The following is a 19,645-nucleotide window of genomic DNA, read 5'->3' on the forward strand; positions in this document are numbered from 1 at the left end:
ATTTATTATTTTTTTAATTGAATTTTTGGGAGTTTGATTAGTCAATGAAAAGCGCTATCTAAATGGAAGCAGACGACATTCGAATTGGAAGAAAGCGACTAAACCAACAAAAAAAAAGAAAAGAAAAGCTGACAAACAAATATATTTTCAAACTCGCCAAACAGAAAAATGACAGGCAAGAAAATAAACCTATACATGTTAGAAAAAGAAATGAAAACATTGATACAGACAATCTCATATTGCCAGAAGAAATTGCTGTCCCCCAAAAATGAGGTGCAACATACAAATGTTTACTTAAAAAAAGATCATGTATAAAGGATGGTTTCTCCTGGAGATGTACAAATAGATAGTGCCACCAAAAGAACTTGACTGAACAACAAGTCTTGAAAATAAAAAAAAACAAGAAAAAAAATACGGTTACAGAATACAAAACAAAACAAAAACTTGTACGTACACCTAACAATTATACGGTTAAAAATCTTTTCTTGGAGAAAAAAAAACAAAACTTTCTGTTGATAAATATCTTGCAAAAAAAAAAATAAATAAAAATAAATGCTAAAATGAAATGAACATATTTTCATTTTTCAAGGTAGGTTTTTTGTTATTTTTGATTATTTGCATTTTAAATTTTTCCGTTTTTTTTTGTTTTTTTTATTAGTCTGCGTCTGTTACGACACTCGGCTGACACTGATAATTACCGATCTCGCCTGATCCATGCTTGACGGGAATTCACGAGAATTCGGGTCAAATTATGCAAGAGTACCAAAAAATCTTTATTATGCACCAAATAATCAGCAGGTAATCGGTAATCGGCCCCCTCAGCCACTTTATCGATTAATCAGTAATCACCTTATTAATTACTTTCCTCTTTTCTATCAAATTTAAACCATTCCATCAATGCCAAGTGACTCATCAGATAGCTTTGACAGATTAACACAGTAACTGCCAATTTAACTTGCCATTTGTTAAGTCTAGCTGCTATTTTGTCTTTTTGCATTTTTTTTTTTTTTTGCATTATTAAATGAAATTACGAAACATAAAGTGAGAATGCTCAAATGAATATAATTAAACAACTAGATAAGAAAAAGAGAAGTTACAAATAAACTACAAAGTACAAATTACAGTTCTTAAATGAATAACTATAAAGCTGAAGTTCTGCTTTCACCAGAGCGTGCTGCAGTGATTATCTCTGCTGGTGCTCTACTACTACTCCTATTCTTGCTTCCTTCCTCCTCTGCTCTCATACTCCTCAGTATTCAAAGTTGAATACTCTTAAGCTGTAAAGTAGAAATATTAGAGTTTCTCCATTCTCAGGACACAGCCTGTTCCTTGAAGGTTCATACACATTTCTAGTTGTACGGATGAAGTTGGTACGCTTAAATATTTTGAAGCCAGTTTACTCAGCAGTGGTAAGGTCTCCTGTCTTTTTCCACCACTAAACTGTATCATCATCTATTGCGAAGCTTCAATCTATGGTCCCCCCTTGCCAAACTTTCACAAGAAACACCCGTCTAGCTGAAAACACTATCAATAATCACCCCCATTCTTTATCTGTGCCTAAACCTAAACGTAGATTCCATGAACAAAGCTTCTTTCTGAGAACTGCACGCCTGTGGAATTGTCTTCCGTTTTCCTGCTTTCCAGCTGACTACAATATGGTTGTCTTCAAGTCCAAAGTAAACAAGTTTCTGATGAGCCGTTCCACTTAAGTTAACAAATTTACCGAATTTCCATTACTATCGATTACTATATTGTCCTTTTGACTACTGTACACTCTTTAACCCTTATCCTTGAGTAGCTTCTCGGCCTTGATAAGTAGTGACGCCTATGTAAAAAAAAACAAAAAACTACATAATGATCAAGTTCTTATGTGCACTTATGAATAATGGATTTACTCCTTTTGAGTTTAGATTGTCCTTCTTGTATTTCAGTTGTATTTACAGTTGTAGTTTCCAGGTTTAATTCAGTTTTTTCTGTTCTTGGCCTTCGGGCCGGGATCAAAGTTTGGGAGTTAAGTAGGACATCCCCCAATATGAAAGGGTGAATGCGGTATTATGGTGAAAGAAGATACTAGCTGGGAGAAACTTTTGACTTTGTTTAGTTCTGGAGTGACAAGGATGACCAACAACCCCCACAATCCCCCCTTTTGAGTTGGCCATGTGCCTAAGTTTTTTGTTCATCGTTGATTTTGACTGTATTTTTTAACATGAATAAAAGATTTAATATCTCAAAGTGTAGTATCTGTTCTGCAGATGCTGCACTTAAGATAATTTGTACCCGTCAATGGAGGGGAAACCCTCTATACTGGGACAATTATTATTTTGGTAACCAGAGTGCCCCCTTTTTGCCTACTTTTAGGGGAGCTGGTTTTTACCCCACATTAAAAATGGCCTTGTGCCTAATTTGCTTTGGTGGGGAAGCAAATAAATACATTAATTCAGCTTCTACCTGCTCTTTTTTGTTTTTGGCTTGTTACTGTAGATTTATTTGAAGCTAATTCATCAAACAGTTTTGAAAGAGGTACAGTTTTACTTTCACTTTGATCTTCTTAACCTTCAACAGAGCTTGAAGAAGGGTATCCTGCTGATTATGTTTCATTAGCATCAGTAAAAAGTAGATGTAGAATCCAATTGTTTTCCATGTCATTTTTTTTTAATTTAAATTTGAATCTTGTTTCCATTGATTCACTCAGTTATTCAACAATGGTAAGATCAATTCATTTTCTCATCTCACCTCCAAAAGATGCCTTGATCCTGTCCAAGCCGCAATCTGTGGTCAACTGTCCAACTCCCAACTCTAATTGTCGCCAACCGTCACAAATCCACTACTGTTCTAAAACTGTATCCAACTCACAAAACTCCTAAAACAAACTCTAAAATATATTGGCCTTCCTTATCCCAATCATTGCTACACCTTGACTAACAATCCCATCTCAGCTTCCTTTTGTGTTCCTTGATGAATAACTTCCTCTGCATTATCTTTCCACCAACCACATTCCCTATACAGAAATACCTTGAGATACAAAGTTAATTCGTTCCATAACTGCCAACGTATCTAAAAACAAATTGTATCTCAAGTAATTATTCCTATTTGAATTAAAAGAAACAGGATTAATTCATTGCAAGGTTAAGAAATTTACCCAAAACAATCTCAAATTATGTTCACATTGCACTGAACAATCACTAAAGAAAAATAAATACAACAGTAATGACACCGAAACTGATATATAATAATAAATGTTAATAAAAACAATAAAAAAATTACGAGTGATAGCCTACGGGATGTATGCAAGGAAGAGAGAGAGAGAGAGAGAGAGAGAGAGAGAGAGAGAGAGAGAGAGAGAGAGAGAAGCAAGACTACCATACACACACAGACACACAATATGATAACTAAAATGGAGCAAGATTATACACAACTAGTCTAGGTGCCCGGCGTTGCCTGGGGTTTGGAGGTGTGTGTTGAGCAACTGAGAAAAAAAAAAAAAAATTGGCAGTAGGCAGGCAGGGCCAAACCTGTACTGCGAAGGAGGAAAAGAACGTGAAAAAAAAAAGTGACATCTTTGCTGTTGCGCCCATCGCCAAACTGGAAGTGACGTAGGTTTAAATCAAGGCTAGTCAATCGAAAAGAGAGGATGACTTTCGAAAATATTGGCGAAAAAAGAGATCCCTCCCTATATAAAAATACCTAGGCAGTGTACCTCAGTCTGACAGGTACAGAGCCAATTCCTGGCCCTGCACTTGTCGGGTTGATTGTTAAGAACAGATTTTTTGACTGGTACTTTCTACACAAGTCTTCAAGCAACCAGAGCAGCAAGGAGACATCCTCATAATTCAAAAGAATATAATGAGAATAGAGATTTAAATACTGTCCACCTCAGCAAGATGAGACACAAGGTTGGGAAAGTGGAGATGTCAAGCAAGCTCCCCTAAAGGAGGGGCACTCTTGCCTAGCAAAAATTGCCTAAGCATCCTCGTTGGCATTCCCTAGTAAGGGTGTCTCAAATAGCAAACAATAAGCTTACCCCACCTGAATATCAGGTGGCAAAGCCTGGGGAAATGGACCTCCTAGGTGATATCCAGGCGGCATACATCAGTTGGACAGGTACGGGGCCAGTTCCTCGCCCCGCACCTGCTGGGCTGATTGTCAAAAACAGATTCTTGACTGGTACTTTCTACCCAAGTCTCCAAGCAATGGAAGCAGCAAGGAGACTCATCCTCACAATTCCAAAGAATATGATGAGGGTATGGTTACAAAAATTGGAAGGTTCTATTTATAGACAAGTGTGATAGGAACTGACCAATCAAATCAAACAACGTTCTGTTATTGACGAATCAAAAACTGGAATCACTCTATAAATCTATAAAACATACTGGATATTTTAGAATTCACACACATAATTTTTTGGTGCCATACGAGAAGGAATTTTGCTCTTCGTCTGCAAACTTTTACAATTCAAGACTTTTACAGAATGGATATCCAATGGAAAACTCTATTCTTCATCTTCATCTGCAAGTTTTTACAATTCAAAGCTTTTTTGTATTGATACTGTCATTTTATTTGGAACAACATTTCTTATCTCTTCTACAACTAAAATGGCGTACAACTGAAAAAATAACAATTGAAAAAAATTATCTTAAAATAAATTTGTTTTATGACACGATTGTTTACCAGTCTTGGTTGCCTAAAAACATGGCTTATAACTCAAAAAATTTCCATTCTTAATTTCCTAACTTAATGAATGACTCACACGGACAGACATCAAGGCAATATTCAACTTAGATCTTTTTATGCTATTCTTGGCATCTTATTCACACAGCTTCCACAGACAGAGTGATTTGAAGACATTTGCTTCTATCAGTTCAAAATGTGACGTCATCCATCATCGTTCGACAGTGTTTTGCTTACCATTTGACCCTGTGACCTCTGCCTCAATTTTACATCATCTATCTTTTATTCAACCTTGGGAACGATTCCGTTTTACAGATCTGGGTTATCACGCATTTATTTTAACCCTTGTCAAAATTCACACTAGCTAACTTAATCGTCACCGAGGTAGGGTCCATAATATATAATAGTATTATGTAACACTATGTTAGTCACTGTGTTGCCGAGAATATATATTCCATACAAATATATAAATGTGTACACATGCCTAACTTTGTATCAATAGAGATAGACTATGTTGTTATTTGGTAGATACTTACTTCTTATTCAGCAGATTCCCTTATGAGACTTGATGACCCATTATCCTTGTTGCTACAGGTTTAGGGTACCTGTGAATAGAAAAAAAGAGAGTTAAGATTATGATTATGCATTTTCAAGAATTAAAATAAATACCATTCAACCATCGGAGAAAACAGTCAACCAGAAAGGTGAATGCAAGGGGGAGGAACCAAAGGAAATCCAAATGAAACATCTATCAATACTTACATACTTTATATCAAGAATACTTTATTGTCACTGTTTCGTCTAGTGGTTGTTATAGGAAAATGCTTCTTTTCACGAAGAAAGAGGGCATAAAGAGACGTTCACTGAGAGTTTTCATAAGTGGTTTTAATTCAGAGAGAATTGATGCAGGAAAGAGAGACTAATATTCTCGTAGCTAATTATTTCCTTCTTAACTTCCAAAGTACAATTCGGCGGAAAAGGGTTAACTTCCTAATCTACTGGGTCCTGGATATGACCTAAAACTATATCCGATAGTGAGAGCCCCAGCTTGCAGGCCTTAGGGAGTGTGGAGCCACCCTTTAATTGCCATTGCTCCAAGGTCCACTCTGACCCGGAGTGGTAGCACCTGTTAGGGTCCCAACTATGGGTTAAATAGAATACGACTTAAAAAACAAATATACTATATTAAAAAAATCGTTCTTCAAAATCACCAGATTCGGCATTAAATAACCTGAAAAGGGTTGATATGCCGTAAAACAAAACAACCAACCAACCAACCTAATCTACTGAGATTAGTGACTCATATGGTCAGAAACATTGAGGCAACATTCTGCTGCTTAGATTATTTCTCCATTACTGGCAGTGTCTTATTCACATGGCTTCCATGGAGAGACTGATTCAAAAACACAAGAATTATAATGAATCCCATTTAATCATCAGAGAAAACAATCAACCAGAAAGGTGAATGCAGGTGGGAGGGACAAAAGAAAACCCAAACAGGACATCTATCAATACTTCTATACTTATGTAAAATGTTTTTTGACTTGTGATGGGGATATGAGACGAATAGATTCGCCAATCATTTTTATAACCAACGGCTGTGCTAAACAACCAATGAAAACGTTGCAAAATTATTATAAAAATTGTCGAATTTTGGATTCAATCAGTTCGCCGTTTGCTACGTCACGGACCGCATTTAATTCTTCGCCGCCATCTTGGTTACTGATCTGAACTACACCGCCATCTTGGTTACTGATCTGAACTACGCTGCCATCTTTGTTCAACATAATATCTCAGAACTTAAGAGGTTAACTACGCCACGGACCGCATTTGATTCTTGGTCGCCATCTTGGTTACTGATCTGAACTATGCCGCCATCTTTGTTCAACACAATGTTTTTTTGTTTTTTTTGTTTTTTTTTTATTACATTTTCACACCAACCAAGGCAAATTGCCACTTTGGTGTAGGGGCTACTATTAGGGGCAGCAAGATGTCTCAAAACTTAACAACTTAAATTAAGAATAGAATGGTTATCCGGTGTTGCCTGGGGGTATGGACAACAAGACAGAAGAGTTAAAAAGTGTGTGCAATGTATTTCTTTTAAAACTTTACCATTTCTTTCTCTCTTTCTCTCCTTTCTCTCTATCCCCTGCTCTATCTATCAATAGAATAAATAAATAATAAAAATAAATAGAATACAAGATTATAAAAATTATCTAAACAAATAAATGATAGTTCCCCCCCCCTGTTTATTCAAATAATATTTATATAGAAACACCTCAGGTTTCTTTAATACAATTATGCATTAAAATATATATATATACTTAACAGAAACACTCTTATCCAAGATATACATTGATGGAGGTAAAAACAATAAAAATAATGTGGTTATCCAAAATAATTTTTCTTTATAGATGGATGGACGAAAAAAATTCAGTGTATATACACTACGTATCAAATTATTAACGAGTTTACATTTTTTTAGATATTTAAGGAACGAGTCAATAAAAATCCATGAAACTTTGAAAAAGTGCTTACAATACTATTCAGCTACTCCAGTCCGAAAATGAAAGTATTTAAAGCAGTATAGCGATTTCTATGTTGACATAATTAGCATATGCGATCCTTTTCTATGAATGACTTGTAAAAGACGTTGGTCCACAGAATTAGTCCAATTTGTGATTTTGTCAACAGTTATTCCTCATGATACCTCTTGGAGAGCATCCCACAACTCATTTTTGCTCTTAAATTGACAACCACTTGCATAGAGGCGTCACTTCATGATACTCCAAAGCTTCTCAATTGGATTCAAATCTGGTGAATTTACAGGCCACTCCATCTTCCGTCGCCCAGAGAACCCCAGTTGTTGCAAATACTCTTTGCTTTTGTTTGCTGCATGCGAGGGAGCATTATTCTACATAAAAATAATGGTTCTTCGGAACGTCAACCTTTGCTTCTTCAGTCATGGTCCAAAGTGCTCCTTCAGAAAAGCTATGTAAGCATTTGACGTCATTTTTACGCCTTCTGGGACTCTCCATGGACCGATTATCCCAGCTCAAATCATTATCCCACTACCACCTTGTTGGCACCTTAAACGCTGATGACGATGTCATCCATCTAGGACCCATCCCTTGCTCCAGCCATCTGAGCCATCAAGAGTCACACGCACTTCATCCGTGAACAAAACTTTGGAAAAATCAGTTTTCATGTTGTCCTCTGCCCATTTCTATCGGTTTTGTATGTGATATTGCTTTAACGTAGGCTTTGTCACGGCTTAACAGACTTTGCCACTTATTTCAGAAAGTGACATTGAGTACTTTTTGAGACATTCTTTAATCTGGCATGATCAAAGACTTCTCGACTTGTCTGCCCAGGGTTCTTAACAACTTCACGTTTAATTTGGAGTAGAGAACGGCGTGAAATAACTCTAGATTTACCTTTATCAGCTCTCTTACGTACCTTTGTAAAGTCCTTGACAAAGTTTTTCACAGTTTGATGGTACCTTCCTATCATTTTCGATATTCCGAGGGTAGTTTTAACTTTTGCTAGCTGTTCTGTAATAGGACTCTTTTTAGAACTCCTCAATCCACCTTTACAACCCATTTTATTGACGAAACAAACTGCCTTGTTAATAATTTGACACACCTCAAATACTGTGGATTCAGCAATTACGATGACAAGTTGTTTACATTGCACGCAACAGTACTAAAGTTTCAGAGTACGCACAGCTCAGCATTGCCAACGTTTCCAAAGCTTTTGATACAAAACTACCGGTAAGTTTCTGAAACTGGTAAAAAATGTTATCTCGTTAATAATTTGACACACAGTGTGTGTGTGTGTGTATATATATATATATATATATATATATATATATATATATGAGCAAACAGTTAATGAAATATGTTAAAAAACACTTTGAAATGAGGTAAAAACATATTTAATCTGAAAAGGAAACACTAGATAAATGGATAGTCCTTAATCTGCGGAGTTTCAAAGAAATACTCTCCTTCTCATCAGAGGGTAGGAATTAGCAAAATGCGGGATCGGATTTTGCATGCAGAAGTATTTGATGAAACAACAAATAAGTCAAAGATCTTACTTGAAAACAAAATAAGTTAAGCAGAGGATATATATATATATATATATATATATACATCATATATATATATTTAAATAAGGGAGTAGTCACCAACAATGTGTATTTTTTAACATTATTTTATTATTCCGTGTCTTGGTTTTTCATTGATAATTATGTTTGGATCATTGTAATAATGTTTTTAAGTCATTGAAATCGTTTACGCGCGTTTCAGACGGTCTGTGATGTGTCCTCGTCAGAAATTATTTTCAAATGTGTAAAAATGGCGATTTTCGTAGTTAATTTGAAGTTTTTCCAAGGGGTGGAGGCTTGTAAGTGTTTATTATTCATTGGTATGCTGAATTTTTATTGCTTTTTTATTGGGCTTGTCCAGGGAGATGTTGACCTCACTGTAGTCGCTATCTCTTTCTGCTAATGTTTTTTTTTCTTTTCCTTTAGGGTGGGGTAGTGTGTGTGTTTGTGTGTGTGTGTGTGCGCGCGTGTGTGTGCGTGTGTGTGTGTTTGCTTTTATTGGTTTGGGAATGTGTATATTGTTTTATAGTATTTTGGGGTTATTTGCTTCCTTAGGAAGGCGGCTGTGGTCTGAGGTCGTTACTAATGTGTATGTGTGGGGAGGGGGGGACTGGCTCTTCTGAAATAAGGGTAGGGGTGCTTTCATTCTATTTTGATATTTATTTCTTGGATTCTTGGATTTTAGTATTGTGATTTTTCGTTTTAGTCTTATATTATGTTTGTTTAGAAAGAGGGGTGTATTTAAAATAGGGGATTTTTTAATATTTCTATTTATTTGCCTCCCCATGTGGGTATGGCCAGACCCAGGATCGGTTCCTAGTGTGGGGAAGATTTTGTTCCCCAGAGGGGGGGGGGGCATTGGAGGGGGTATAGGTATGGGAGAGGGATGATAGAAGGGATGATAGTCGTTTCAGTCATGAGGGGGTTCTCCTCCACTGACTGAGGAGGGAGCGAGGTGTTGGAACAGATATTATACTATGGTTCTAGGTGTCTCCTAGTGTTGTTGGTTTCGAGATTAAGTAGGGTTGGTATTGTTCAGTGTGTTGTATTAGAGATAGGGGTGTTATGTCTGTGTGTGGTTGTATGCGCGCACGTGTGTGTGTTTTAATGTGTCGGTTCTGATTTATGTGTGGGTGTGTATATGTGTATGTGTATGGGTGTGCATGCGAGTGTACCTTGCATTTCATGTTTTTGTGTGATGGTATTAGGTTCTGTTCAGTTCAGGAGTGAATCTGGTGATGAAGTTTTTTTCCTGTGTAAGTAAATAAAAATAATTGTCTGTTTGGAAGATTGGCATTATTTTGAAGCTGTTTCCACTGCATGTGTGTACGTGTTTTGAAACATAGAGGTGTCTGTTATCTGCAATTTTGATGTTGCTCTTATGTAAGGCCACTCTATTGCTGAAATTTTTGGTGGCGCCTATGTAGGATTTGTTGCATGTTGTGCATCTTAGTGCATATACTACATTTCTGGAGGTGCAATTTAGATCCTTTTTTATTTTGAATGTTTGTGCTGGGTTTTTGAATGTGTATGTGTTACCTTCTATTATTATGTCACATACTCCACATCGCGGTTTGTAGCATTTTGTAACTCCTTTTGTAGTATGTGGGACGAGTTTTGAGGAAGTTAGGATGTGTTTTAAGTTTTTGGGTTGGCATTTGCTTTTTATTATTTTGGTTGTTTTAAGTATGTTGTTTAGTTTGTCGTTCTGATTGAGGAGGATAAGGTTTTTTGTTATCTGTGTGAATAGTTCTGGGTTGTTTTTGTTGTGTGTAGAGACGTATGCGAGAATTTGTTCTTTGTTGTGTTCTTTTGAGGTTCTTAGTTGGTCTATTGGAATTTTTCAGCCAGTTCAATACCTTTCTGTATTAGTGGTAGTGTCTGTCCAATATATATAGATAGATAGAGAGATAGATATAATGGGAAAAATATGCTTATTCAATTATAATTCGCATCTTATTTATACCAATCGTTTAATTTATTAAGCTCAATGTAATTACAGAGCATATAACAAATAAATGACAAAAAGTCTTTATTCCAAAATTCAAGATGTTGTCCATCTTACTGTTAGTAATATAGTCTTTTATTATTTATATATATATATATATAATTTTCATGTATTGATTTTTTTTTTACGATCGAGTACTTTGCTAGAGTTCTTTATCACAAACAACACACAGTTACTTTATAATATATATATATAGACAAGGCCAAACTATTTGCCAAGAACCTTGTATCAGACAAGGCCAAACTATTTGCCAAGAACTTTGCAGCTAACTCTACCCTCTGCGACGAAGGTCATCAACTCCCTGTATTTCCTCCTACAACAGACAACATACTATTCAACATACAAGTATCTGTGCATAAGGTCGCCAAACTAATCAAGAACCTTGATTCCAGTAAAGCAACTGGCCCAGACGGCATTCCAATTATAGTGTTGAAAAAGCTTCGACCAGAACTTGCCCCCATACTTACAAAACTGTTTAAGGGTTGCCTTAAGGAGAAGTGCTTTCCAACACCCTGACATATCAAAAGCCTTCGATACGGTATGGCATAAGGCCCTACTTCACAAGATTTCCAGCTACAGTATAACTGGAAATGTTTTCTCGATAATTAAATCATTTCTCTCTGATAGACTCATAAGAGTAGTGGTTGATGGGCAGCAATCAGAGGTCCACAGTATTAATGCTGGAGTCACTCAGGTGTCCATCCTGGGCCCAACTCTTTTCCTGATCTACATCAATGATCTTCCAAAACACATACTTAAATCATTCGTTGACATGTATGCTAACACATCAAAGGCCGTAAATGACAAAGCTCTCTCTGATTCTCTCTCCTCTGACCTTGAGCACGTGGTAGAGTGGTGGAAGAGGTGGCTTGTTACTTTTAATGCATCTAAAACGAAGCTTATTATCTTTACATCATCAACGCTCTGATCCTCATCTAGCATCAATTGAAATGGGTGGCTCTCGTCTTGGGGAGGCTTAATGTTTTGACAAGCTCCTGGGTTTGACCTTTAGTCCTGATCTAAAATGGAACACGTATATCAAGTCTGTTGCCCGGGCCGCTGGGAAAATGGTGGGATCCTTCTATCGCTCCAGAAGATATCTCACTACTGATGCAATTCTTTATCTGTATAAAAGCCAAGTACGTCCAAAGATGGAGTACTGCTGCCACATCTGGGCTGGAGCTTCTAAAAACAGTATATCCTGCCTTGACAAAGTACAAAATAGACTTCGAGGCTTAGTGAGGGATGCCCTTTTCTCTTCCCTGCAACCTCTCTCCCACAGAAGAGATATTGCGAGCCTGTCTTTGTTTTATCGTTATTTCCATGGCAAGTGCTCGTCCGAGCTCTAATCTCTGGCCTCCCCCTCACCAATCTTTCACGATAAACACCCGTCTAGTTAAAACCACTGTCAGTAATTTACCCCACTCTTTATCAGTGCCTAAATCAAAACGTAGATTCCATGAACAAAGCTTCTTTCTGAGAAGTGCACACCTGTCGAATTCTCTTCCGTTTGCCTGTTTCCCACCTGACTACAACTTGGACGTCTTCAAGTTCAACATAAACAAATTCCTGATTAATCGCCCCCTTAAGTAAGAAACTTTATCAAATCTCCAATACCAACTATTACTACGATATTATCCCATTTTAAAACTTCATCTTGCATTATATTTTTTTACTTTGTTAAACAACATGGTTAATTTAAATTAAATTTTAATCGCATGATCACATTTTCAATAATTATGTGATTATATTTTATCCATTTAAAATTTGTAAAACATGTAAACAAACTTTTGTTCGACTTTTAAGGATACCTTTTAGTGATTACCTGGTTTGAGGATATTTGTTTTATGTAAGAACATTATGCTTACAATGGCTTATGACAATACTATTTGGTATTCATTTACAGATTACCCGAAAACCTAGAAATGTTGTCACAGTAAGGTGAATGTGAAAGGCAGTGAGAAACAACTAATTTAACTTTTTTGAAACTTGAACATTACCTTTATTAATGCTATATAGAGAATATGGCTATATTGAAGATGTTAACTGTAAACTAAAGCTCCCAAATATTTGCGTTTTTTAATATTGTTATGCTGAAAAAAATTCTTTTTAATATTGTTATGCTGAAAAAAATTCTTTTTAATATTATTATGCTGAAAAAAATTCCTGAGCGAAATGCAACAAACTTATTTTTTGCAAACGATTTTTTTTCTGCGACATATTTCTTTTCATACAATCTCATTTCTTTTTCTTTCAAAACCAATTATAATAAATAAGACACGATTATTTGGAATCTAAACTCTTAAATATACAAATATGTATGAAATACATCAGTTTCTAACTCTACCCATATACAGAAGCACAAAAAAATACTTATGCAGACTTTCTTTGTTTTTACAATTTTAGATTTTTATTCGTGTAAATCTGGCTATAATTATCAATTTGGCCTTTTTTCTGAAATATTTGGCTTTAAATATTTAGTAGAATATGCCAACCCAATTAGGGCCGGCTATTGAGCACGTTTAGCCTTTTTAAAACCTTTAAAAGACACATAACTTTCAGATAATTAAAAAAAACAAACAAAGAATTGGTGAACCTGAACAATGTTGCCTCTACCATTTAATTTTTAAAATTTTTCACTTATTCATAAATTATCCAAGCGATTATCAGCACTTACAGGCTTGTATTTGGAATTATAATGTCCTACTACAGTGAACGTCAACTTTTTGGCCACTCATTGTTAATGCTGCGACTAGCATTTACATTATTTCTTTTCAATTTTTCGTGCATGTCCACACCGCTTATCATAGATTACGCACGTAACTTTCACATAAGCAAAATACCTCCGACCTTCTTCAGGTGTATCTTGTTGAACTCGGAAATGTTTCTGTCGAACTCATGAATGTTTCTGTTGAATTCGGAAATTTGGACGAAATTTGACAGAAACATTCCTGAGTTCAACAAGATACACCTGGAGAACATCACATCGTAAGTTACATCGGCTGAAACAAGATGAGAACAGTAGTCTGATGAATCCAAATAATATGAATAACTAATCCTCATCTCAAAAATCCTGAAACGTCAAAATCATCATCTTGTTGTTTTTTATCAAATTATCAAAATGTGAAATGAAAAATGTTTCTTTGTTTTCCTGTAAATAAGGATACAGCTTTATCAATTGCTGCCCCAGAGTGTCCACTGATGGGAGTGTTAATTACTAAAGATTAATTAAATATTATACTATTATCTAAACGGGAGTTGACGGTGGTTCAATGGTTAACGACACGGACAGACGACGATGTATATGCTGAGTGCGTATGTGTTATTTTGTGTGTATCACTTGCATCTTTTTTCTTCCAAGTGACTGTCGTTTAATTGTTATGACTTTCCATTTCTTGTAATAAATAATTTTACCAAGAATTCTTCATAAGTTTCGATTTCGATTATAACTGAAGGAACTCAAGTTATATATATATATATATATATATATATATATATATATATATATATATATATATATATATATATATATATATATATATATATTTTTTTTTTTTTTTTTTCTTCATAAGTGTTGGATTCGGTTTGGATTCAAGCTGATGCACTCAAGTCATACGGATATAGTTTTTTTTTTGTTTTGGAAATCATAACTTTATAATATATAAGAATCAATAGAAAATGGACTTTATAATAATATATACAAAATCTGCATTAATTAAAATACCATATTTAAACATATTTTACGACTGGACTATGCTGGCATTCTTGTTAGCTTAGATAAATACATTTGCAGTTTTAACAAAAGAGCTACAATCATATCAAAACGTTTCCAGTTATGCTGAACATCCACAGAATGCTAACATCAATTTATTATATATGAATGAATCTGCCGTGGAATTTTCACAGGTCCAGCTAGTATGATATGAATGAATGAGCTAATACCACTGAATGGTTGTGCGAGTTTTTGCTGTGAATGCCTTACAATCAAGAACAAGAGATTAAAACAGTTGAACACTTTCTGTGTGATAGAGTAGAGAGAGACTAGTAATGATTTTTTTTCTGTGAGAAAGAGGCTGAAAGCAGAAGAGATCATCTCCTTAACAGATTCAGCCTTGTAGAAAAACAGTGTTGGGTATGAGACAAAGTAAAAAGAGTAATGACATTATTGAAAGATTTAAATAATTTTCAATTGTAAAATGTTTATTTATCAACATAGTGTGTCGAACCAGGATAATATCACAGTGTTACGTTCTCTAAACATACCTCCACCGAGTGGTTGTATATATTTAAAAAAAATTTTCTTCTTTCTGAAGATGAGGTATACTTCAAAAATTCAAAGAACATAACACCACAATAACATCCTGGTTTGACACATTTTCACACAAAACTCCTTTTTTTTTTCTTTTTTTTTTTTTTTTACACGGTGGTCACCACTTATCAAGGCCCGGAAGCCACTCAGGGATAAGGGTTATTGCAAGTACAGTACGTTAGTGTGGAGATTTAATGAAGTGTTTACTTAAGAGGGCGGTTCATTAGGAATTTGTTAACGTTGGACTTAAAGACATCCAAGTTGTAGTCAGGTGGGAAGCAGGCAGACGGAACAGAGTTCCACAGGCGTGCAGTTCTTACGTAATTATCTAGTTTTTTGTGATGTGGTGTGTTGCACACAGGGCCTTTGAGCGTGTAGTGTTGTAGCTTAGTGAATGTGTAGAGTGCTTAGCTGCTTGGCTTTCAGGTGCTTTGCTCCTCTTGCTTCCAGCTGTAACCGCCACCTATACTCGCAAGAGTGAAGGGGAGGCAGTTTAGTAAGCCCTGCCCACTGGTGGTTAGAGCGTCTCACTGGTCAAGACTCGCATGCCACCTCCTCGTGGTACATCACGGTTTAACTGGGTACCTTGCGGCCCCAGGCTAAGTGTATGTGGGATCTCGGAGTAGTCTGGAGCCCCAGAGGTGTTGAGTGCATGGCCCTCCGGCGTGAGGACACGCCCTGGCTTACACCAATCCAGACCCCAGCTATGTGGTCAAATAGCAAAATGTCATCTCGGCAGCAGGAGTTGGCAGTCATGGTATGAGCGCAGCTGATATATTTTTCAACCACCGGTCTCCCATGGCGGATCACTGAGCGGATGAATCAAGAACGATCAACGGTCAGGGATCAACACCCAGTTAGCGGGTACTGCGGGGCAACCTACCACTGCTCCAGCTGTCGCACTCCTGTGCTCCGCTGGGGTCCGCAATGTTGGGTCCAGAGGTGGATGTTCTGTTCTGGGCATGCACTCATCCACTACTTCCCTGCCCCGGCGCTTGACGTTTCAGGCAACTACTATGGATATACACAGTGCTGCGCATCCGTCGCTTACGTTGGGCTGGCCACACCTGCCGCATGGACGACAGCCGGCTACCAAAAGCACTTCTCTTTGGAGAGATAGCTGATGCCCCTCGCTGTGCTGGCAGGCCACGCCTCCGCTACAAGGATGTCCTGAAACGTGACCTCCAGGTCTTCGGCATCCCTCACAACACTTGGGAAACCTCTGCCGGCAACCGAGCAAAGTGGCAAGCTGCTATAAGATCTGGTGCCAAAAGATCCTGCCAGCAATACACAGACTTCCTGAACTGTAGAAGACTGAAGCGCCTTGCCAATCGTCGTCCTCGACGTTAAGGGCCTATGATGATGATGATGATCTAGTTTTTACCAGTTAATTACTAAATACTAGTTGAATAATATACTATTATCTCTATTCATATAAAGTTAGATATTTGTACATGTTTATTTGTTTCAATGTTCAGTATATCACGATGACACACCAGTTCTCGTCAGATCATTAAGTTAAACAATGCTGAGCCTGGCTATTACCAGATGGGTGACTATTTAGAAATTCTAGGTGCTGTATGTACTCTCTGCTTATCTCAGCATTGTTTCCAGTTGTCCTGAACCTCCACTTGCCACTGGTATTTAACAATGCCAACTCAGGAGAGGTGTGGTTGGAGATTGTGCAACTCTTGCCATAAAAATTTTATGTGCAGGCACCCTTACTGTAGGTATCCATTGTCTGTCAAGACTGGAAGAAGCTACCATGTATAGGATTATCTTCTAAATTAATTAACGATCATTATGAATTATGGAACACAACTGCTAGGCATAAAGGGTCATATTGTAGGACGCATTTAGTTTCACGTAAAGGGAAGCATCTCCATGAAAATTCAGATACCTCTAGTTTTTGTGAAATTTTAACATTAGGTGTTAAATATAATCACATTAACACACCAGTTCTCATTAGGTCACCGTAGTTAAGCAACATTGACCAGTATGAGATGGGTGACCATTTAGGAATACTATGTACTGTATGTAAGAAAACATCAATACCACCTTGCAAGAACTGCAAAAGTTTGTCATTGTCATCTCCCCTGTGAAGGATATACATGTAACTAGGAATCGCTTGTGAACTGAATATTCCTATAAAACTTGGTGAGCGTCACTTCAAATTTGGGGAAATATCCATTAACAAATATTCTCCAAATTCCTGTTTCTAAGGGTTTTTAGCAGCTACAATAGGGATACGACAATCTCATTTGAAAATTCCCATAATTCAGATCTGCATTGAATTTAACCATTTAGCCATTTAACAAGATTCTCTGAATTTTAATTTCTGTATGAGACCCTTTGAAATTAAGCTTTACATTTTAGACTTTTTAGAATCAAAATCATGTAATTTATATATTATAATTTCATTGGGTACCTATGCCATATAAGGACCATGCTATTGGTGAAATCGTTCAAGCCGTTTTCGAAAAATGCTGGAAGGTGCCGAACAAAAGTTTTGTGAATTTTTTTTCTCCATGCAAACGCTCACCAATGAAAAATAAATTATTTCTGTCAGTATGAAGTTTATTCAAGGAAAAATTAATTGAAAAATGAAAACAATATTCTTGGATAACTTTTACTAAACTTTTAAAAATTTTAAATTAAAAAAAAACATATTATGAGGTAAGTTTCAGGAATAAATATTTTTTGAATAATAAACAACTGATACAAAAAAAAAATTCTTTGATTTTTTTTATTTATATGATCTTTTTGTTTTTATGAATTTTTTTTGTTCAAATCAAGATAAATATCTAGTATCTAGATTTCTTTTTATAATAAATAATAGCAAACAAACGTTTTCTTTATGATATTATTGCGTTATGCAAGGCTCTATGAACAAATTTATCTTTAATTGACCTTTCACAACTAAATATTTTCGCTTACTAGCCAAATAGAAATGTTACCAGACAAATCCATACGATTTTTGGAATATGACATTTCTGTTCTGTGACGTGTACATATATCATAAAGATTTTTCTGTATTTTTTTTTTAATTAACTGTAGTTCTAAATATACACCAAATTTTATGTTGAAACTTGAAGGTATAAACATGCAAATTTCTTTAGATGTTTTTTAACCAGTCTTCGTTAAAAAATAAAGAGTATATAGTTCTATTAAACCTTTTATTGTTTAAATAATTAGACTTTTCTCCTTTTATTAAGAAAAAAAATAATGGTTGAAATGATTTTTTCACTCAGTAATGAGCTTTGGAAGATTGTTGGTAAAAAAAAAGACAATTGTTAAAAAATAAGCGTTTTATTATTTCTAGTTGTCACTTAGGAAAATCACTCGTAAATGCAGCTGTTTCACTCGCAATATAAAGCCATCTTACGGTTAAAGTGCTCAGTGTTTCAGCACCTTCTGGCTTTTTCATAAACCAAACGATTCTGATGATAGAACAGTTCTTATATTGCATAAGTACCAAAAATTGGATTCAGGATTTTAGACAAAAATTGGATTAAGGATTTTAAACAAAAATTGGACTAAAGATTTTAAACAATAATTGGACTAAGGATTTAAGACAAAAATTGGACTAAGGATTTTAGACAAAAATTGGAATAAGGATTTTAGACAAAAATTGGAATAAGGATTTCAGACAAAAATTGGAATAAGGATTTTAGACATTATATCTTGATTTTAATTTTTGTCATAAAAGTGGTGTAAAACTGTTCAGTTTGGATAATTTTACACGTGCTTAGGCGGGTATTCTTTGAGTTTTATTAATATTTAAATGTTCAGCATATTTGATATGCAGGTAATGCTGTGTAGGCCATAGCCGACAAGATCTAATAAAAGGCAATGACGAAAGAAAGAGAATGAAGACAGTTAATTGTAAAAGATGTAAAGTTGATGAGAGACAGAGAGAAAGGGGGAGACATAGAGAGGTGGGGGCAGATATATAGAGAGAAAGTGGGGGGGGGGCGACATAGAGAGAATGAGAAGGGAGACCAACGAGGACAGTGTCCTTCGTTGTGTTTTGTAACAAGGTGATGGAAGCACAGAGAGAGAGGGTGACATAGGGAGAGAGGGGGTGATATAGAGAGAGTGAAGGGATATATATATATATAAAGAGAGAGAGAGAGAGAGAGAGAGAGAGAGAGAGAGAGAGAGAGAGAGAGAAATAGAATGAGAAGGGGGACGAAAGGGGACAGTGTCTTTCGTTGTGTAACAAAAGCAGTAGAAATGAAGTTGCTATTTTTTTTATTTTATTTATTTTTTTTTTCCAATTATTGACATCTTTAACAAACACGGTTCTACGACTAATCAATACAACGATGTCGAGCTGCTTTCAAAATTGTATTCTTGCAGGAAGAAGCAGCAGGCAATGTCAGAGTCACCGTTTCCCTTGCCTTCACAATGCGTGTGCAGCCGCATGCAATACTATGATGTACGTCCGCACTTCGTCGTCAAATGCATCACATATATCCCATAAGTTCTGTCCGGATTTTAATTCTCTGAAATCTAACACAAGGATCTGAGTGTTGACTTACCATCTCTC

The 19,645-nt window shown here is 36.0% G+C and overlaps 1 long non-coding RNA gene across 1 annotated transcript in view; it reads right to left on the minus strand.

Moving 5' to 3' along the window:
- LOC145242100 (uncharacterized) overlaps nt 1–19,645 on the minus strand; it is a 69,048-nt gene that overhangs the window by 2,150 nt on the left and 47,253 nt on the right. The window contains exon 2 of the long non-coding RNA XR_013862654.1: nt 5,205–5,273. This is a non-coding gene — a long non-coding RNA (uncharacterized LOC145242100). The remainder of the gene's footprint in view (nt 1–5,204; nt 5,274–19,645) is intronic.

This window comes from Euprymna scolopes, chromosome 21 (genome assembly GCF_053919585.1).
Source record: "Euprymna scolopes isolate OS-2025 chromosome 21, ASM5391958v1, whole genome shotgun sequence".
Taxonomy (NCBI): domain Eukaryota; kingdom Metazoa; phylum Mollusca; class Cephalopoda; order Sepiida; family Sepiolidae; genus Euprymna; species Euprymna scolopes.